This window comes from Cervus elaphus, chromosome 18 (genome assembly GCF_910594005.1).
Source record: "Cervus elaphus chromosome 18, mCerEla1.1, whole genome shotgun sequence".
Lineage (NCBI taxonomy): Eukaryota > Metazoa > Chordata > Mammalia > Artiodactyla > Cervidae > Cervus > Cervus elaphus.
Window position 1 is genome coordinate 121,049,381 of NC_057832.1, and position 22,715 is coordinate 121,072,095.

The 22,715-nt window shown below is 47.1% G+C and overlaps 1 protein-coding gene across 5 annotated transcripts in view; it reads left to right on the plus strand.

The window, feature by feature from the left end:
- DPP6 (dipeptidyl peptidase like 6) overlaps nucleotides 1–22,715 on the plus strand; it is a 1,045,929-nt gene that overhangs the window by 302,567 nt on the left and 720,647 nt on the right. The gene's annotated exons all lie outside the window — the stretch shown is intronic.

The following is a 22,715-nucleotide window of genomic DNA, read 5'->3' on the forward strand; positions in this document are numbered from 1 at the left end:
GATATCATGTAGTTTCCACTGAAAATGTTTTATTACAGTGATGACTCTGGTCCTGTTTGTGTCCCCGCTTATGCTAAGCCTTGACACAAACTATGTTCTGGAATGTCTTCATGTTAACGAAAAACAGATTATGGAGAAAAGCGGTGGGTGGGTGACATAGGGTGGAGTCCTCTTTCTTCAACTTCCCTAGTCTTTGATCCCTGGGTCTGGAAGATCCCCTGGAGAAGGGAATGGCAACCCACTCCAGGATTCTCACCTGGAGAATCACATGGACAGCGGAGCATGGCGGGCTACAGTCCATGGGCTCTCGAAGATTCGGACACAACTGAGTGACTAAGTATAGCCCAGGTATTGCAAGGAAAAATCCAGCCAGTGAATTAGCCTAAAAATCTCAATTCCTTGAAAACAGAAAAATGAGCAGTGTTAAGGAAACACAGATAATCCCCAGGGTAGCTTTCCATTTGCATAATATGCATGCTCATCTTGAAGGAGCAAAATAAGGTTGTGTGTGTACTTGTAAGGGAATAAGGGTGTGAGTGTTCTTTGTAAGTGAATAAAGGTATAAGTGTAGTTGTAAGGGAATAAGGTTGTGTGTGTACTTGTGAGTGTGGACGGCAGAGGGCAGAGTTTACTGATTAGATTCTGTTTCAGTAGTGCCAGGAGCCTTGAGATGGAGAAGCAACCCTGTATCAGAAATTGTTCCCTAGGCAGAGAGAGAGACATTATGACATCAGGGAAACCTGGCAAGTGGTAGGGCTCATAGCAAGTTGCATTTCTGTTAGCTCCCCTTGAGTTCTGCACATCGTTTCAGGGTTTTCATGAGAGGGGATCTTCTTTGGAGAATCCAATACTTCTCACTGGTGGTTGTTTATTTCATGATAAACAAAAAACCCTGTCCAGAAGGCTGGCCTCTGACTGTGCTCACAGCATCAGGGGCTGGGGTGGGTGCCTCTCTGAGATGAGCGAGGTACTTGGAGAAACCCCCCAGGCTTGTTGCAGACTTCCCAGAAAAATCATGGGTAACAGGCAGGATTTGACTCTGTTAAGTCCTGAGAATGCGCGTGGCTGTGCATTTGTGATGTGCAGGTCTGTCCTGCTTCCAGACTTCCATCACAGAGGTGGGTACTTACTTCCAATAGGTTCTTGAAATCTAACAGCAAGCATTGGAAGAGGGCAGGTTATACCAGTGTTATTGGTTATCAGTAGGCTCTTGCTGGCAGGCATAGTGTTTTGTTTCCACTGTCCACCGAGGGTTGAGAGGCTGTGCTGAGTCCACCATAAAGAGGAATGGCCTGTTGCCTGCCCTTTCTTACCGGGGGACTTCCCCCGTGCCAGGCTCATGAGCTCAAGGGCATGGTGGCTGACGAGTGCAGATGGGTAAGCGCATCTGTCTGAAGCCAGACCACCTGACTCTGGTCTGTGCTATGTGCAGGGCCGGTCTCGGGGGACCCTAGGTTTGGAGGGAAGAGCCCCAGGCCCCGTCGCTCACACAGCCCTGCTGGGGACAGGCCTGATGACCGGGAGGACGCGTGGAGTGTCTGCCTCCCTCCCGATAATCCTCCTGTCTGCAGTTTGTGACCATGTCCGGCCCGTATCTGCTGAGACCGTGGCACGGCCGCCCCTCACCTTCCTGCTCTCTGCCAAGCCCCTCAGTTCCGTGCAAGGAAGACCCTGGATGTGGGAGGATTAAGCATGGCCAGTATGTTCTTCCCGAGGCTCCTGGGCTCACGGCCGTGTTCCCGCGTCTCCCCGTCTCCTGCCCCCCTACCCTTTGGTGAACTCCTGCTGGCCCACACCCTGTTCCCCCAAATTTAGATCCCCTAAAAGTATTTTCAGAACCTCTGCCTCCTCTCTTGTCCCCCAGTCTCTGGGGTGTTTCTTGATAACCTTTTTGTGTGTGGACAACCATTTTCTTAAACACCAGCCATGCCCACCAGCTCTTTAGAATCTCAAGGATGAAGACTGTTTCCTATTTATTTTTGCACAGAACCGGTGCCCAGCACACCTCGTGATGAATAAGTGAGTGGGCTTCAGTGGAGGCCCTGACATAGGAAGCCCAGTATGAGGAATGATACCTTTATCTCTTGGCTTCAAATTTCCCAACATCTGTTAGATCTATGTTTTAGATCTGCTAGATCTGTGTATGAGACAAGGATCCTAAGGAGAAACTGGCAATCACAGATGGGAAAATGTATTATTATTTAATTTATTAAAATATGTTATTTTTAAAAACTATGCGAATTCTATGCCAATTTGACCAAGTTAAATTTTCTCAATAAAAATTTCAATTGATATTTTTTTCTCACAGAGCTTCAGCTGATTCTAAGTCAAAGTAGCAAGTCCTTGGCTGGGGAGGGGCAGATTATATGAGTAAACAGAAAAGGCATATATGTGCTTATATTTTGATAAAAATGTATATAAATAGACCTAACAGCAACCATGGTAAACTTCAGGGAAATAGGATGAGAAAGATGAAGATTGTATTTTTTATGATCTGTACTATGTGAGCCGTGAGTTTTTGCACATATTAACAAATGAGTGAAATAAGAGCAAATACCGTGGAAGCATAAAAAAACCCAGACTTAGCAAGACAGTCATGAAGCATGTTTCCATCTAACTTGATGCCTAGACTTACTCTGAGGCCTTAGTCATTGTGAGTTAGTGGAAATGAGTTTGAGCAAACTCCCAGAGATAGAGAAGGACAGGGAACCCTGGCGTGCTGTGGTTTGTGGGGCCACAAAGAGTTGGACTTGACGTAGTGAGTAAACACCAGCCACAAAGTCACTGTGATATGGGGACAGATGCCCAGATCGATGGACAGGACACAAGTGACAGCTGGCTCTTAACTCTGTATGTGCCAGGAACTATTTTAAACAGTTTTCAAACATAAATTCACTTACTGCTTACAACCACCTGGGAATGCGCTAGGAAAACTAGGGAAAGAACGGTTAAAAGGCTGACCTGCATATGAGTAATTGACAGAGAGTAGTTGTATATTGGTAGGAAAAATTGTTATTTAATAAATATAAATTACCAATGTAGAAAAATATATAATTGCTTCCCTTCCTCATTCTATACTAGAAAACAGCTCATAGAGATTAAAGGCAAAATTTTTTTTTAACTCAATGAGAAAATATGGAACATCTTTATAGAACTGGGGCATGAAAGCATCTCTTAACACGTGTTTGCTCAGTCACTTCAGTTGTGTTCGGCTCTTTGTGACCCTTTAGTCAGTAGCCCACCCGCCCCTCTGTCCATGGGATTCTCTAGGCTAGAATACTGGAGTGGGCTGCCATGTCCTCCTCCAGGGGATCTTCCAAACCCAGGGATTGAACCCATGTCTCCTGTGTCTCCTGCACTTCAGGCAGATTCCTTACTGTTGAGCCAATGGGGAAGCCCATTTCTTAATATACAAATGTACAAATAATAAAGGGAAAAAAGTGAATATTTTCCTGTGGGCAGATTGATAAAAATTAACAAACCCCAGACCATATGAAACTATAGCTGCACATATAACTGATGCAGAATTAGATTCATAATATACAAATTCTTAGGAATCAATATATAATAGATAAATAACCTAATAGGAAAAGGGAAGGCTGTCAATGAGCACACTCCAGATTTGGAAACCAGAATGGCCAATAAACTTCCCAAAAGAGCCTCAGTCTCACTGGCAGTCAGAAAAAAATGCAAATAAAAAATAATGAGGCACAGATGGTATTTCAAAAATGTAAAGCATCTCAAATTTTGATAATAGGGAGAAAAATGAATTTACGCATATTGTTGGTTTCGGAAGATGTTGGTGCAGCTACTCTTGAAAGCAATTTGAAATTCTCCCCAAGTAGACCTCTATCTAATAAGTGTTGAAGTTGTTTGTTTATCACTGCATCTGGCAGTTCTCCCTGAATATATAGTCCCTAGAGTAAACTGACACATACAAGCAAGAATTATGCATAGAAATATTCATTTGCGGTAACAGAAGACAAAATAATTTGGTGTTTGTAAATATGGAATGTTTACGTCATCGTAGTATGCTCACAAAACGGAATGCAACAGAGCAATCAAGTGAATGATCTAGGGATTTCGAGAAATCTCAGAGACAACCCTTTGCATTACAATAAAGATTACAGGTGTGATGTGATACCGTCTAGGTCAGGTTTGACTCATACAAAACAGTTACTGTTTATTGTTGCTGACATGTGAAAGTAAAGTGTAAAAGCACGGGATGGAAATACGCACACCATCTCCAGGCTGCAGGTTACTGAGGAGGGACAAGGGAAGCGCGTTGTGGCTCCTGGCATTGAGCCTCAGCTGTTTTATCGAGTTTTATTTTAAAAAATATTATTGTTTCTACAACCAGGTGATAGCAGGTTAAAGCATGTGTGTGTCATATTGTTACACATAGGAAATAGAATTTTCTATTTCATAATTTTAAAGCGTGAGGATGAATTTTGAAAGAAATATAGTAATGTTCATGTCAGATACTGTTGGTTTCAGTGGGAAAAAGGGGGAAATGATGGTATTGGGGGACAAGCTTGTTGTATGTATCAGGACCTCCTATAGGAGCTCCCCTAAGGGCCTAATGCTTTAAAGAAACCAGCCAAGCAGGGAGGGGAAGGTTGAGAGCTAGGAACCTGGGCTATTTCCCCCTCTTTCTATAAGCAGAGGGTGGCCTTGAGCAAATAGGTCAATTTTTTTGAAAAAAAAAAAAAAAGCAAACCTAGAGATGCTTGTGTTAGAATGAACCCATACTCCCCTTGCTATGGCAAATATTTTAATGCCCTTTTTAGCTTAAATTAAGGGCATCTATAATAAAGCTGGTGTGCATACACAATTTTTTAAAAATTTAAAATAGATGAAATAAAATAATTTATAGTGAAGGATCAGTAATATGTGCTTCAGCATGTAAGTGTCCAGGCACTGCATGCCGGCGGTATCCTGCTCGCAGCGCTAATGGCCGTGGTGAGGCGGTCACAGTCCACTCCTGCACATGGAGATGAATAGAGACAGCAGCACGGAAGCTTATACACTGCCATATGTCAATAGACCGCCCACGGGAATTCGCTGTGTGGCCCAGGGAACTCAGACTGGGGCTCTGCAATAACCTAGAGCAATGGGATTGGGCGGGAGGCAGGAGGGAGACTCAAGAGGGAGCAGACATATGTATCCGTGTGGCTAATTCCTGTTGATACATGGCAGAAATCAAACCAATATTGTAAAGTCACCAATCGATTAAAAATATTGAAGAAATAATCAGTCTGGGTTGAAAAGAAAGAAGAAGATTGGAAATCGTAAGAAACCGGGGAAAGGAAAGAGAAGATAGTACAGATGAACCCTAGAATTTAAAAAGGTGTCAGGATAGTAATGATAGACTTGTATTGTTTGTATGTGGAATGAAAAAGAAGGACGTCATCTGTTGAAGTAAGGGCTGCACCCCAAAATGGGTTACCGGTCATCAGAGAAAGTGGGGCCTGGGGAAACCTCAGTCAGGATCATGTCTTATTCTTTAAAAAAAAAAAAGAATTATTTATTTGACTGTGCCAGGTCTTATTTGCGGGGTGCAGGATCTTCAGTCTGGCGGGTGAATTCTTAGTTGCAGTATGTGGGCTCTAGTTCCCTGAGCAGAGATGGAACCTGGCCCCCTGCGCTGGGAACTCAAGAGTCTGAGCCACTGAACCATCAGGGAAGTTCTGATCACATCTCTTCCTTCAGTGTGGTGTCAAACCCATGTCTTCTGTGGATATGGCATGGATGGGTGAGGACGCTGTCTCCTTGGGATTCCACCACCTGTCAGGGCGTACATTCTGTCTGTGGTACTTAATAAGACCTTGGAGACGGCATCCTTTGCTGCTCATTGGGGAACACAGCATGGATTGGAAAAAGAATCAGAAGTAGAGAAGTCATGTGATCACCCCATGGACCCTAACAGAGAAAGACTGAAGAACAAGAGCCATCTTGCCCTCTACAAGAAATAATTTCAATATGTAATGTTTACAAAGTAAATTTACCATTGGGCTGTAGTTTTCAAACGTGTGGGAAACACGATAAAATATTTTTAAACAACCTTCTTAACAAAATGTATTGAGGCCTCTACATTGCATGTGCTTCTCTTAAGGGTAATGTCTGGGTCTAAGGATGTTCACCCATTCCAGTAGTCTTGCCTGGAAAATCCCATGGACGGAGAAGCGTTCTAGGCTACTGTCCATGGGGTTGCAAAGAGTCGGACACGACTGAGCCACTTCAGTTCAGTTCAAGGATGTTCACAGGTAACCAATGCGATTTAAAATCACTGAGGGTTGTTTCACTGTGTGGTAACTGGGTCTCTGAGCTGAAGCCACCCCGTTTTGTAGTAGGATCTGCCACTAAGGAATGTACTAACCAGACAGGGTGTACAGGGCCAGGAGACCAGCTTCTGTCTCCATAACTAGCGTGTTTGGTCCCTGGGCCCTTTGTTTATTCTCTTGTAAAATCTCCTAGCATCATTATGCACTGAGGTCCGGCTGATTTATCCTTCCGTGGGCTGACCTCGGGAGCCGCGCGGCTCTCACCTTGCAGGGGGCGGCAGCCTCTGGGGCTTCACTCGAAATGCCAAGCTGAGTCCTGTCCTCCTTGGGACCACTGGAAAGGCAGAGCATTTCCAAAGGGCCTTTTCCTTTGCTGAGGATTTAATTTCTCTCCAGGAGTCATTTAGATTTCATCTAAACCTGGGCAGTAACCAGGTGAGAGCAAAGGTCACGTGCTGCATCTCCTTTGAAAGCACCTGCCCAGCAGAGGGCAGGGGCTCAGGAAACATTTGCTGAGGGTGTGGACTGCACCCCCCCCCCCCCCGACCCCGTGAGGTCCTGGATAGACCGCAGATCTCCTCCTGTTAACTCCTTTCCAGACCCTGACAGCAATCACTTCCTTCCTTGTTATCACTGCTCCTTCTGTAATTTACATATGAATAGTTCCTGGTCTTACCGTCTACCTTGTCTCTCTCTATTGTGAGAGAATATTTTGATATCCTTTTCCAGCCAGATATTAATTATGCTGAAGATAAGAATGATGTCACCTGCTTCTCTGAAGCCTTGAGAGATTCTAACACCGTGCTGAGAGATGATAAATGCTCTGAAAAAGAGTAGGTAGATAGAATGATTCAAAAAGAAATTCTTTCTTCCTTAATTACATTCCAATTCTCTCCAACTGAAGGGTGCTTGTAGATACACACACACACAGACACGCACACTCCAGACTTTTTAGGCTTCATTAAACCTACATATATCTTCTTCCCTGAAGACAGAGCAAGACTCCAAAATGTAAGAAATATTTAAAATTCTCTTAGATTCTGAGCAATATAGGGGGAAAGTCAAGCTGCTGAATTATTCCCCAAAGCTCATTTAGTGACAAAGTTATAGGTTGGTTAGGCTTGTTAAAGCTGCAGCAAAGTGCTTAGTTAAGGAATTGTAAAAATTAGAAACTCGTGTAGGATATAAATTAAGACTATCTGGAGGCTAGAAAGATTTGGGGCTTTTTTGGGGGGTTGTTGTTAAAATATCTAGCCAACTCCTGAAAAATAATGAGTGGTTGCCATAGCAACCATGCTTTCACATGACACATGGAAGAACATGAAAAGGATTGGAATCAAAGGAAGCCACCTGGTTTTCTTCTTTAATTTTGGAGGAAGAGATTCTCTCAAAATGATTTTTAAAGCAAACTATTTTATTTTTCCTTTCAACATGATTATGGGGGTGGGGGTGGAGGAAAGAATTTTCTTTCTCTTTTAAAATTCAGAATACAAACTGGACATCCAAAGGAAACGAAGGCATTCTCTCTCCATCTCAAAGTGCCCTGCCTTCCCTCCACACCTCCCAGGAAGCCGGGCCCCCACCGCACCACGAAGTTGACCCTGGAGATGTTCTGAGGGTGCGTGCGTGCGTGCGCTCAGTCGTGTCCGACTGTTTGTGACCCCCTGGACTGTAGCCCGCCAGCCTCCTCTGTCTATGGGATTCTCCAGGCAAGAATACTGGAGTGGGTTGCTGTGCCCTCCTCCAGGGGGTCTTCCTGACCCAGGGATCAAACCCACATCTCTTACATCTCCTTCATTAGTTGGGGGGGGGGGGTCTTTACCACTAGTACCGCCTGGTAGCTGCCCTTAAAGGCCAACTAGCAGATTTTCATTAAGCACCTGTTCTCTAGCCAGCAGTTGCTTTTAAAGAAGATGCATCATGTGGCCTTGCTTTCCAGAGGTTACTGCCCAGTTGGCTACATATCGACAGCCTTGGGAGACCTTGGAGAAAATTCAAGTAGTCAGCAAGTGGAGAGTAGGGGTTATTCAAGGCAGAAAGGATGTGGCTTAGAAAAGAAGGCTCACAATGAGATGGGGAGGTGGAGGCTGGAGGAGGTAAATTCTCCATCGACGGGATGGCAGAAAAGGTAGCCTGGGTGATTCCAGGAAGGGGCCAGGGTGGCACCCAGTGAGAGGCGTGAGCAGGGCCCATGTGGGCTGGAGGAGGAGGAGGGCTGGAGCGTGGGGGCTGGGAAAATCTGGGCAGAGACTCGAGGGTGAGATGTGAGATTTCAAGGTCCGGAGACTGGCTCCAGGGGTCAGTGCCGCAGCTCCGAGGGGGGAGGGGTGGTCAAGAGCCCCCCTGTCCCTGTGAGCTGGCTCCTGTGACCCCAACCATCCTGTGCTGCCCCCCGCCTCCCGTGCCTGCCACTCCACCCCTCTCGAGACCAGTCACAGCCAATATTGATCAAGGCACCTTGCTTCCTGGGAGTTGACAGTTGTGCCACTGACAAGATCTGGAGAAAGTGCCAGGTGTGGGGAACTGCTGTGATGGGGTACATCAGTCAGGGTCCTGGGGAAACAGACAGGGCACCCACAATAGGACCATTAATGGCCCAGAGAGGGAGGAGGGTGCAGGGGAGCCACGGGAGGGTGCAGGGCCTGGGTCTCCTGCCACCCCAGGTGGACGGGAGCAGGGAGGGGGCTATCGTCGGGGCCCAGGGAGGGAGAAGGGGTGCAGACTGCTGGGGGAGGTGGGCTGCAGGGAGGGGCTGGGCATGAGCATCCGCCTTCGTCGTCGGTTTCCTGCCTCCAGACCTCAGCTCCCGTCACGTTATATGGCCCGCTGTGGAAGCCGGGGCGTGAGGTGGACAGTAGACGTGGTCCACCAGCACCATCCTCTGGGGCTGGGAGTGGGAGGACGCGTGACTGTCATCTGGTGAGGTCCCCACGCCAAGGACACACGGAGCCTGGCAGGCAGCTCATTGTCCCTCTCTTTTCCTACGTAGGACGACGGCACACACACGTCTGCAAAGGTCTGAACCTTTGCTCACAGCCTTCGCCCAGTACCCAGGAAAGCGGTGTGACTTATTGTCCTGAGTGGGACGCTTTTGAGGGTGGATGTACAGTTAATCCTTATACCAGAACAACCGGCATAAGCTCAACTGTGATGAGCCAGGTAGGCACGTTGGGTCATCCTGACCTCTGCCTGCCTCCCCCTCCCACACTCACAACACCCCTACCATGAGTGCCAGCGGAAGCTGGAGGAGGGCATGGTTGACATGGCAGCGATAAGCTGGACAGAGAACCTTCTAGAAAAGGTGCACTTTGGCGTCATGCATGGTCGGATTCGGTGAGGCAAGGGTGAAAATCAGGCTGTGCCCGGAGCAAATACTAACTACCTCCTACCTGGAGAGAAACAAACAGATCTGCTAAGTTGAAAGTCACCCCCAAACCCTCAGAAAGCTCCTTTCAGTAATTATCGGAGGGAATGAAGTATGCAAATTTCTGTGGCTCCAGTTTGCAGTAGAGAGTGACAGCTCTGGATGTGAGCAAATAAGCTTGCGTGTCTTATATCCTGCAGTAATTCAGTACAAAATGGATGTTTGCTTTCAAGATGGTTCCTGAAGGCTTCCTGGGGTCACCTTTCCTGGACAGGGCTCCCCACTGCTTCCTATGAGAAATCAGCTTGAGATGTGGCCTTTCCTTGAACCACATTAGAGACAGGTCCCCATGTCCAGGGAGTTCCAGCGGCGTCTGCCCCTTGGAGCCTGTCCACACAGCACAGAGCTTCCTCTGCAGGTGTAGACAGAGCAGCACAGATGATAAATGACTGATTGTCTCCGGGGGAGGGTGCTGGTCAGGATGGGAACCCAAACCCCCAAATAGCTCCATAGCTTCTGGCCTTGGACTCGAACTGAATGAATGCATGAATGAACAAAGCTTAGCTGATGAGTGAACAAACCTTAGCACCTGCCTGGATTGTGGGCTTGCCAGTTGGTTCAGTGGTAATGAGACTAGAATCCACCTGCTAACGCATGAGATGCAGGAGATGCAGGTTCGGTGCCTGAGTCAGAAAGATCCCCTGGAGGAGGAAATGACAACCTGCTCCAGTGTTCATGCCTGGAGAATCTCCTGGACAAAGAAACCTGGCCGGCTACAGCCCATGGGATCGCAAAACATTGGACACAACTGAGCTATTGAGCGTGGCATGACTTGGATTGTAGAACTCTTCCAACAGTTCCTTTTTATCGCTTCATCTCTATAGTTTTATTGCAGGGCTAGTTTTGATATTCTCAGTACTTCCAAATTGATAGAGGAGAAAACTGAATCCCAAGAAGTTTGGGCAATTGGTCCCATGTTGCATCCCAGGTTCTTGGGATAGAGAGAAAGTAGCTGTCAGGGTCATCCAGCAGGGGGTTCAAATCCTGGTTAATCCAGAGAGGAGAGTTGGGAAGCTCACCGTCTCGGTAGCAGGTATCTGGGGGATGGAATGATAACTTGCTCTGTCCCTGCAGGTGGCGAGAGGGGTAGGATGTCCCTGGCCCACCCAGGTTACTCGAGGTTCCTCCCCCACCATCAGCTCACCATCAAAGGCTGATCTAAGCCAACTAGCTCAGGCCCAATCCTGCTGCCATCTGAAATCCTGCTTCATGAGGATTAGCACCCGCAAACCTGGGGAAGAGGAGCACCAAAGGAAAACCCTTGTCCATCTAGGACTCTGCCGTGTGTGTGTATTCATGACCGGCTCGTTTCAGCAGCAAAGGGCTGGCCAGCTCCGTGCTTTCCCCGTGTCCTCCGCTGATGCGTTGGTCTGACTCTTATCACCTGCTCTGAGCAATGGGCCCAGGACGCCCTCCTTGCAGGAGACTCAGCCCAGCTGCTCGGGTGGGCCGGCTCTGGAGAACCGCTCCCTCCTGTTCCTCTGTCTTTGGGTCGCAGGAAATGGAGACAGAGGCCTGTAACGCCCAGCGTCTGGAGGAGACACTGTTCCCAGCCCCTTAGTCTTTGGCTTCAGTCTCCCAGGCCTTCATTACCCCCTCTTCCTCACTCTTGCTTTATTTCTAATACTCGAAGCTACAGCTCGGAATTCTAAGCACTGTTTGTCTTCACATTTTCTAAGATCCGGGCATTGATGCATGTAGGAACATCCCAAGAATTTGGCTTGGGAAGTTTTTGGTGAAGGATGGATGGGATGTGCCTGGTCTTTTCTCTCCAGGCATACAAGCATCTTTCTGCTGCTGACCATCCAGGTGCCAGGCCACCCCCTTATGCTTTTCCTTCCCTGGGGCTGTTAGCTCCTCCATGCAGACTGGCTGGGTATTTCTATGACGTTCTTTAGTCAAAGGTTTGGAGGGATGGGGAAGGGTTGGGAGATGTGCAGCTCATACGCTGTGTGGTTTACCTAGACCCCTGAGTTCTGTGGAAGAGAAATACTGTAATTAACAGGGTGCTTTCGAGTTAGTTCATCGTGTGCTTCTCTGTGCCTTGTAAAAGATGCATCATCTGATTCTCTCCCATTGGAAGCTGGAGGAACTGCATCTTATCTGTGTAGCTAAAACACATGGTGGAGTTGAATCTTTAACCTTGTAACAAGAAGCATCTGGGGATCTGCCAAAAGGAGAAAGAGCTTGTGTTTGGTCCTTTGATGAGGCTGGAGAACGAGGCTGGTTTCCATTTCACAGGTGGAAGATGGTAAAGATGACACGGAACAGACAAAACACAGGCTATTGGTTTGACTTGCGCGGGTCATCACCAGGATTTATCTGAAAGTGATGTCTTCCGAGGAGACGGTGTGCTCCTCCTGGCCTGTTTTCACCATGCGACCCCCTTCTCAGGAGCGCATCTATAACCCGAGTGAAGCAGGGTCTCGGTGCAGCTCTTCAGATGTGGCATTCGGCTTCCTCTGCTCTGCCTTTCCAGCTTGCTCGTCTGGAGGTCCAGCTCCATGAACGCCCTCCACCCCCGGCCGTGGGGCTTCCGGACTGCCTTCCAGGCTCCATGGGGGAGCAGACCTTCTTGGCATTGCCAGCTTGTTCCTAGTGAGCTGACTTGAAACTAAACTGCTTTCTGTTATCAGAGTTATTTTTATAAGAAAGGGCATGTGCATGTGTGTGCAGTCGTGTCTGACTCTCTGTGACCCTGTGGACTGCAGCCTGCAAGGCTCCTCCGTCCATGGGATTCCCCAGGCAAGAACACTGGAGTGGGTTGCCATTTTCTTCTCCAGGGGATCTTCCCGACCCAGGGATGAACCCAGGTCTCCACATTGCTGGCAGATTCTTTACTGTCTGGGCCACCAGGGAAACCCTAAAGAAAGGACATTTTAACATGCTGAGAGAACAGATTTTTCTGAATAAGTACCGTGGTTTAAAAAAAAAAAAAAAACCTTACCTTACAAAACACTCATTAGCTCTCTCTATTTTTAAAACCAGCAATTGGGACATCATCATTAAGGATCAGCAGCAGCAGCATTAAGGATAAGTTATCCATGAACAGGTATTTAGGAGTCACTGACTCAGTTCACACTGGGTTTATAATATTTCTCCATCTGGAAGTTTCTTTTATATTTCATTTTATCCGAATTCTAGCATTCCTTCCCTTCCCCAAGCATTCCCAGCCTCACTCTGAACCTTCCCAGACATTTCACAGGGTTCACCTCTTCAGAGCCCAGAGTTCTTCTTGTCTGCTTGACACAAATGACCTTCATGGCGTCTCCTACATAATGATTAATTTTCACTATGTCTTGCCAACTAAATAATAAACATTTTACATCCCCTTTTAATTTCTATTATTTTTATCCTATGCTGCCTCCTAAGCAAGCTTTGACATTTTGCTAAATGAATAGGATACTAATGCGATGTACTTCCTGTTCTCTGGAGTACGTTTTTTAATGAGATTAAATGATATTGTTTAGGTACATAAGTTGGGCTTCCCAGGTAGCGCTAGTGGTAAAGAACACGCTTGCCAGTGCAGGAGACATAAGAGACGTGAGTTCGATTCCTGGGTCAGGAAGATCCCCTGGAGAAGGAAATGGCAACCCACTCCAGGATTCTTGCCTGGAGAATCCCATGGATGGAGGAGCCTGGCGGGCTCACAAAGAGTGACTCCATGGGGTCACAAAGAGTCAGACATGACTGAAGTGACTTAGTATGCATGCACATGCCAAAGAGTTTAAATAGGAAAGATCAGAAACATGCTTTTACAAGATGAATCTGGCTACTGTCTTCCCTCTGAAAGAGGACTGTTGTAAATGTGAGAGCAAGGGTAAAACTTGGGAGTGAACGTGGAGAGACGTGGGCAGAGGAGGGCAGAGGAGGGAGACTTCTGACCACAGGTGGAACCCAGTTGCCTTCTTCAAAGCGAATGGTCATTTGTCTTTAGTGTTTCTCTGTTGTCCATCCTGAAGGCAGACCCGAGAGCAGGACAACTCTATAGTTTGCGAGGCTCCTTAGGCTTCTGCTGCCTTTCTTGCTTTTCTCACCAGGTGTTGGTTCTCTGAACATAACTTGTTGGCAGTCAGGGAATTTTGGAACACAGTGGTTTAAGTACAAATCTTTAACCAGAAAGATTGATGATGTCTGTGACTCAAAGATACCACGTTTGAAAGAGAAAAAAAAAAGAAAAAAAGAAAAAAAAAAAAAAAAAGATACCACGTTTGGTGATTACTAAACCGATCAATCCTAAAGGAAATCAACCTTATGAATATTCACTGGAAGGACTGATGTTGAAGCTAAAGCTCCAATCCTTTGGCCTCCTGATGCAAAGAGCCAACTCATTGGAAAAGACCCTGATGCTGGGAAAGATTGAAGGCAGGAGGAGAAGGGGCGACAGAGGATGAGATGGTTGGATGGCATCACCGACTCGATGGACATGAGTTTGTGCAAACTCCGAGAGATAGTGAAGGACAGAGAAGCCTGAAGGACTGTAGTAATGGGGTCACAAAGAGTCAGACACAACTTAGCAACTGAACAGACACACACACACACACACACACACACACACACACACTTGCGCACATGCAAAATGTGGCTGAATTAGCATCCTTACCCGAGAACAGGGATCTTCTAGTTCACTCAGCACAGCGCTGGAGAATTCACCAGGTGTTCAGGACTGCGCAGACCTGCTGGGAAGCCTGGCCATGCCCGCAGCCAGCGCCCTGTCCCCTCTGCTGGGACCTGCCCTTTTGGCCAGCCCCGTGACCGCACGTCTGGGGTGGCAGGAGGGCCCCCGGTGCCCAGCGCTTGCCCAGCCCCATTGGCCGAACCCGAAGCAGCCACTGGCTTGGCTCAGCAGAGCTCCTGGCTCTATCTCGGCCTTTGCCCCGGGAAAGCCTGTGCCCCGTCTTCCCACCGCCCCCTCTGCGGGTCCAGAGTACTTGCTCCGTGGCCTTGGGTGGCTGTGGCTGCGTCTCATCCTGACCCGTTGCCTGGTGATGCCGCCGTGATGGATTCTGTCTCCCCTGACATGTCACATGCCATTTCTTCTGAGACAATTCCTGTAGCTACTGCTCAGCAGACTCCTTCCTCCACAAAGGATTATTGGCTTAAACAGTGTGATGTGCGGTCATCCTTTGCCCTGCTCACTGAGGTTAAGTCAGCAAGGTCCATAGAATTCAGGCAACTCCCTCCCAAGCCCGCCCATTCCTTCATCTACAGCCTGTTTGGAAGCCCTGGAGATGCTATCTGGGGCAGTCCAGTAAGAGTGGGAGAGATGACTGGACTCCACGCTGTCTCACAGGTTTTGGTTGACGTTCAGTGCAAGACAAGCTATCTGGCGACACGGCCACATCTGACCGGGTAAAACGTAGTGGCTTCCCACCCCGTCTGGAGCGCTGTGTCCAGTTCTCGGAGACCCCCTTTTAAAGAGAGACTTGTGTAATATGAGGGCTTCACTTGTAGCTCAGTCGCCTGTAGTACAGGAGACCGGGATTCGATCCCTGGGTTGGGAAGATCCCCTGGAGAAGGAGATGGCAACCCCCTCCAGATGTTAATATGATAAGATGATATTTCAAGATGGTAATTGTCTTCAAATGCCATTTTGGCATATTCAGTGAGACAGCAGATAGAGAGCATCGGAACTCCCCTAGAGATCCAGTGAGTGAGACTTCACCCTCCAATGCAGGGGATGTGGGTTCGCTCTCCAGTCGGGAAAATGAGGTCCCACATGCCTTGCAGCCAAAACACCAAAACGTAAGACAGAAGCAATATTGTAATGAATTCAGTAAATATTTTTAAAATGGCCCACATCAAAAAATATTAGTATTTCAAAACAATGACAAATCTGGAGCCTCAAGGGCAGGGGGTGGCCCACAGTGGGCAGTCAGTTCACGCTGCCTGCTGCCGCCCCATCAGCTGGGCCTGGCTGCCTTGTACAGACACGCTCTTATGTGCTTCATGGAAGTCCACCCCGCCCAGGAAATGGAATGGAAATGTAAGGAAATGAGGGCGATGCTATTACAAGCATTACAGGGAAAACCCTTAATCCTTTCTGATGTGTTTTTAAAATAAACCATTCGAAGACTTTAATCTTCATTCCTAGGAGATTACTCACAGGGCTCTGTTCAGTTATAGAATCCTGTGACCCAGAAGCTGAGAACCACCTGCAGCATGGACCCCATGCCTGTCCAGGCTGCAGATATAACAGGGCTTCCTGTCACTGTATGTGCCTAAGGTTCCATGTGTGCGGTCGCTGGGGACTTCACTGAGAGCAGGGTGTTCAGCTGTAAATCCCATAAGAAAAGCCACAGTGACACAGTGCAGCTCCTCCATTGAGGATATTTACAATCAATACGATGATATCTAATCCGGCATCAGTGTGCTAATTTCAGTTGTTCCAGAGGTGGTGCCATCACTGGTCACTATGGTTCCCCCGTTCCTGGATCCAGTCAGGATCAGTGGTGCATTTAGTTGTTCTGTCTCTCTAACCTCTTTTCAACTGGAGCATTTCCTCCGTCTGCCTTTCCTTCATGACCTTCACATTTTGAGTTCTCCTGTAGCATGCCTGTCAGTGGGATTTGCCTCACGTCTCCTCACAATTAGAACTTTGGCCAGATAGTCTCCTCAGTGGGGACAGAGGTCCTCTGTGGGGTGTGTGTGCTGCGCGGGTCTCCTGCCCCTGCCCATTTCGTCTCATCTTGTTGTTCTTCAGTCACCAAGCTGTGTTTGATTCTTCGGCAGCCTGTGGACTGCAGCACGCCAGGCTTCCCTGTCCCTCACCATCTCTCGGAGTTTGCCCAAATTCATGTGCATTGCATCAGTGATGCCATCCAACCATCTCATCCTCTGTCACCCCCTTTTTCTCCTGCCTTCAATCTTTCCCAGCATCAGGGTCTTCTCCAATGTGTCAGCTCTTCATTTCAGGTGGCCAAAGTATTGGAGCTTCAGCTTCAGCATCAGTCCTTCCAGTGAGTGTCCAGGGTAGATTTCCTTTAAGATGGACTGGTTTGATCTGCTTGCTCATTTTATAGTCACTCAATTTCTGCTGAAACCAGACACTTAGCAGGCTGGCTGCCCACTCTGTACACAGCAGTGGCTTATTCTCTCCTGATGCTGGCTTAGATCCTGCTGCTTAGCTTCATGAAATCTCAACTGTGACTATGGCCCCTGACAGACTCTTCTGCCACCGGGGGCTTCCCACTTGATTTCAGAGGAGCTGCTGTCTCTGTCCCTTCAGAATACAGGCAGCATTTGTGTCACGTATACACTATTGATATCCGTATGGAATAGGTAACTGAGTCGAACCTTTCGTATAGCCCAGGGAACTCTATTCAATGCTCTGTGGTGGCCTAAACGGGAAGGTAATCTACTCTAGGAAGTCCCTAGGGTAAATAGGAACTCCCAGGGCGGTCCAGTGGTTCAGACTCTGCACTTCCAACGCAGGGAGCGTGAGTTCAGTCCCTTGTCAGAAAACTAAGATCCCACATGGGACAGCCAGAAAAAAACGTTTTTAATTAAGACATCGGGGCTGGAAAAGTAAATATGGTTATTTTAGAGACATACATTTGTATTTAGCAAAAAAGTATTTGTAGCAGATATGACTCTTGGTCCACAAATTCAGGGATACAAGAAATACTGTGTTGCCTTATTTTCTTTCAATCATCTGAAATCTGACTTTGAGCCCCATTCTGCCAGGCTGCTGGAGAAATGCCATTCCATACACTATTTGGATTCCCAGTTCCCAAGCTGTGCCAAGATCCTGTGTTCCTTCAGAGCTGAAACATGAGAGAGTTTCTCGGTCATCTACCGTGATTGCTTTAGACGCCCTTTGTACCAGTAGATTGTGGTCCCTTCTGGTTCAGCATCTCACCTCTTCTGTGCACACTTGGAGCAGTGGAGTCAGAAGCAAAGCTAGGAGTCCCAATGCCTGGGGTTCTAATAAGCACAAATCCCAGTGACGCTTATCCTTTTCCAAGCTTCCTGGTATCTTTTCCTTTTCTCTCTCTGTTCATTTATTCTTCTCTTTCTTACCCCTTCAGGACTTAAACTCAATGGAGGTTATACTCTATCAAAGTCAGAAAAGATTTATTGACATCAAAATGTGTATTTATAGCCTACAATAAATATCTAAAGCAAGGGATTTCTAAAAGGCCCTGGCTATGCACTTGGATTGGAAGATCAGAAATAAATACATGGCACAATGCAAGTGAATACTTCCAAAAATTATCCTGCTACACATTAAAAATCCAATATAATAGCTTTTCTTATTTAAAAGACTTGGCTCTGAATAGCTGTTGACTATTTCAAAAAATAAAAGATACTTTCAACCAATTCCATCGTCTATGGACATTCAAAAAACTCTATGACCCTGGGATAAAACTAGCGGGATTCATCCTTAAATTACCAAAAAAAAAAAATGTTGTCTTGGAAATATGAAAGCACACTTTTTATTTTACAAGTGCTATAGTGACTGTCTTAGTTCAGACAAAGTGGAAACCAGCTGATATAAAAGAAGTTACTGATGAATATATGAATAATCACTTCAAATCTCTGGGAAGTAATGACTTGAAATTTTGAAGTGACTGGATTTTTAAAGTATTATTTTGGAACAGAGGTTGGCAAACTATGGCACATGGGCCAAAGCCAACCTGCTACCTGATATATATGTATATCCCCTTCTGCATTTTTAAGTTTGAAGGGGGAAAAAAATCAAAGACCAATATTGCAAGCTGTGTGAAAATGATATGAAATTCAAGTATCATTGTCCATAAATAAAACTTTATTGGAACATAAAAAAAAAAGAATACAGGCAGTATTTTCAAACCCATCACTCAGGATCAGTAAAGAAGATGATGATTTCTTTGTTGAGATGGAGGGCACCGCTCTAATGCTAGTGCTGGAAAGTAAGTCCTGTTCCTGGTGTTTCAGATCCCACATTAGGGACCACATTCTCTCTCTGGCCTGCCAATGCAGGAGATGCGGGTTCAGTCCCTGGGTCAGGAAGATCCCCTGAAGAAGGAAATGACAACCCACTCGATTCTTGCCTGAGAAATACCATGGACAGAGGAGCCTGGTGGACTACAGTCCATGGGGTCGTGCAAGAGTTGGATATTACTTGCAACAAGTATTGTTCTAGGGGCTCTGTATGGATTACTCAGACTTTAATGACAACCCTATGAATTAGATACAGCTATTCCTGTTTTATAAACGGAGAAAGTGAGACACGCAGTTTAATCTCCTTTATTTCAGAAATGAAGAAATTGTTGCTTAGATTGTTTATGCCATTTGCCTAAGTTCAACACATCTGGGTAGCTTGAGACTCTCCTAATGCCTAGCTCAATTTTCCCCATTCTATTGTGTTTGATATTAAAGTGACCTTCATGCTTTGGCCAAGGTCATTTTCTTTAATCCCTCCTGGCGTGGAATAATGAGTTTTTCCCAAGCAATTTCTAAGTCTGGAAAGTGAGATTCCAGGGATGAATATACTAATGAAAGTGAAAGTTAGTCGTGTCCAAGTCTTTGTGACACTATGGACTCTAGCCTGCCAGGTTCCTCTGTCCATGGGATATTATATAAATCTGTATATGATATCACTTATAATAAATATCACATAAATCTGTATATGAGATCATTTATATAGATGTTATATAATCCATATATGATATCATATAATAAAGATGTCTTTATTTTGTATGTGTGCTTCAGTCCTGTCTGACTCTTTGCGATCCCATGGACTGTAGCCCGCCAGGCTCCTCTGTCCATGGGATTCTCCCGGCAAGAATACTGGAGTGGGTTGCCTTTTCCTAGTCCCCTTAGAGGAGTCCTCCTTGAGGAATGAGCCGTTTGCATCCTAAAAGAGGCCTGATCATCTCCAGCCTTTTCCTGGGATGCTTTAGAATATAAACCCATAAACCCTGATTTCAGGTGGGGGAGGGACATTCCCATCCATCTGCAGCTGGCCAGACCTTCACCACGCGGGCAGGTGACTCTGGAGGAGCTGTCAGCCCCTGCAGAGTTTTCTGCTCCTGTGTGGCTTCCTCTAATTTGCTGTCGTGTTGCACAGTCAAGGGGCACTCATCGCGGTTCTCAGAAAAACTGATCACTTCCTCTCATGTTCTCCGGAAATAAGGGCTTGGGCTCTATGCTGTGAATTGCTTTTGTAATGATCTCAAGGAATAGAGGAAGGGGTGGCTGAAAGGACTTTGCAGAGCTGGAAGGCTTGGGAAATCCTGGGTCCGCACCGTCCCCTGGGAGATGCAGACGAGCTTTGTGGGTGGGTCTCCGTCAGGGGCATCTTCTCGGGTCAGCAGTGTCCCCGTGCGGTTGATCTGACACGCACACCAGCTGTGCTGCCAGGCAGGGAGGTGCCACGTGAGCAAGCCCGTTGCCTTCTCCTAGGTGGCCTCATGGTTGAGAGAGTGTGGGTGGTAGGACCCAAGAGGGTGACGCCCTCATAGCCTCACCCACGGGAACCTTCTCTTTCCATAGGGCATCCCCCCTCCCTCAGATAGCACTCCCTCGCCTCTCTTGACCAGTTGGAAAGTGTTTTCCTGGAAGGCAGCCCTCAGCTGTCCCCAAGCCGCTCGGATGAGGCGTGATCCTGATGCTGTTTTTCTCTGGCTGTGTCTGGCTCCATCTGAAAGGCCTGCTGTCGTGGCAGAGAGAGGTCTATGCTGAGCGGCAGAGAGAGGTGGGTAGATGGCAGCACGTGGAAGCAGATTTACAAGGGAGACTGGGGGTGTCAGTGAGTGAGTGGCCCCAGCGGCGCATCCCTTGCACCCGCCCGCTGATTCCCAGGTCAGGGTTAGGGTGAGTTCAGGCAGGCGGAGCCCTGGCTGACTTGAGATGCTGCTTGTGGCTGCCTTTAATGGTTACGACTGGCGTCGTCCTCAGGTCAGAGCTGCTGGTACCTGGTGGAGTTCTGAGCAGTAACACAGGCATGACCTTGTTAAAGCACCGAGTTCTGGAGATGGACTTCTCGGGGACGCCTTCTGCTCTTGCTGAGGGTTTGGTTCAGGAAGCTTTGGCTCAATTTGCCACAGCAGGTACTTCCTCCCTCTGTGATGCTGAGGGTAGAAGGACCACAGATGTCCATTGTTCACCTGTATCTCGCCATCCAGCTCGAGAAGGAGAAGGTTGTCCCTGTTAGGGAACCGCTGCTAGGCTGCGTCGTTGGTCTGTGATGTTAAGAGTGAAGCTATTGAGCTAAGAATTCTTTGGCTTCTCTTCGCAGAGAATCCATAACAACACTTGCACCAGCAAACTTCCACTTCTCAACGTGTGTGTAAACAAAATAAGCCCCTGAAGTTGTTCTTGCCCCATGGAATTTCTGTACTTGGAAAGTACGTCATGCCACGCTGCTTGTGCAGACAAACCGTAAACAGCCTGTAGGTTCGCTTTGCAAACCATCACATCAGCGCTTGCTCTAATGTACGGATCTGGATGAAAGAGCTACGGTGATTAGTTCTCAAGGCAAGAGTACTGAGCACTAGGGAGAATGGCAAAACAGAAGCACTTATTTTGCATTGAGTAAAAGTGTAATCCGGTGCAGTAAAGTAGAAGTTTGTTCCACGAAGGGAAGGGGCTCATTTGACTCAGAGGGGCAAGGAAGGTAATCTACTCCATTATCCTGCCTTTCAATGAGTTCTGTCAACACCAGCTTATGTTAGACATAAAGTAAGCCATTCATTCATCAGTGAGCACTGAGTCCCAAATATGTGCCCAGCTTCAGACACAACGTTAACCACTTTAGGTACAGCAGTGAGCAATCAAAAATCTTGTCTTTCACTGGTGGTTGTTATCCAGTCGCTAAGTCATGTCCGACTCTTTGCAACCTTATGGACTGCAGCACACCAGGCTTCCCTGTCCTTCAATATCTCCCAGAGTTTGCTCAAACTCATGTCCATTGAGTCGGTGATGCCATCCAGTCATCTCATCCTCTGTCGTCCCCTTCTCCTCCTGCCCTCAATCTTTCCCAGCATCAGGGTCTTTTCCTGTGAGTTGGCTCTTCTCATCAGGTGGCCAAAGTGTTGAAACTTCAACTTCAGCAACAGTCCCACCAATAAATATTCAGGGTTGACTTTCTTTAGGATGGACTGGTTTGATCTCCTTCCTGGACTTACAGTCTAATGGCTAGAAACAAACAAACAAAAAAATTAGTAAAAATTATTATGTACTATCTAGTGATGAATTCTAAGGAAAAAAAGAACAAGGAAATATATTGGGAGGTTGGAAGAAATGGCTTAAAATTATAAAAAGTGTAGCCAATGAGGTTGCACTCAGAAGCTGACATTTGCCCAAAGAGCAGAATAAAGCAAGGGAGTGAACCATGGGCTCCCGGTAGTAAGATCAGAGCAGAGCAAGTGCAACGGACCTGAGGTCGGGGGTGGTGCTGCTACAAAGACATCAAGGGAGCCATCATAGTTCCAGGAAGGCCAGGGGCCCAGTGAGGAGCCTGGTCAGGTTGTGTCTTGTTGGCCATTACTTACGGAATTTGGCTTTAACCAGAGTGAACTGGCATCTGTTGGAGGGTGGGAGGGAAGAGGCGTGTCATTTGACAAGTGTTGCTAGGATCTCTCTGGTCCCCAGTGGGAAGGATGATGGTTAGGAATCCAGGCAAGATTTGGTGGTGACCTTGCCAGGGCTCCGCCAGTGGACATACTGAGGATCAATTCTGTAAGTGACTTGCCAGGATTTGCTGACAGAGTCCATGGGGGAATCCAGGAGGAGACAAAAGCAAGGTTTTGGCTGCAGAATGGGAAGTGTGGGGTTGCAGTTTTGTTTGAGATGGGGACACTGTAGGAGAGCCAGCTTTGGGGGTACATTTCGGCTTGTAAAGTTTGAGATACTCTTGAGTGTTCTTGTCAGCGGATGAGTCTATAGATCTCAGGGGAACGTTTAAACTAAATTTGACTAGACTTTTAGAGGTGGCTCCTCCACAGAATGGCCTTCCACTCCCTAGAGTGGTTTGGTGGTCATTCTCTGGGCCCAACGTGCCTTCTATGTCTCAGCACTCA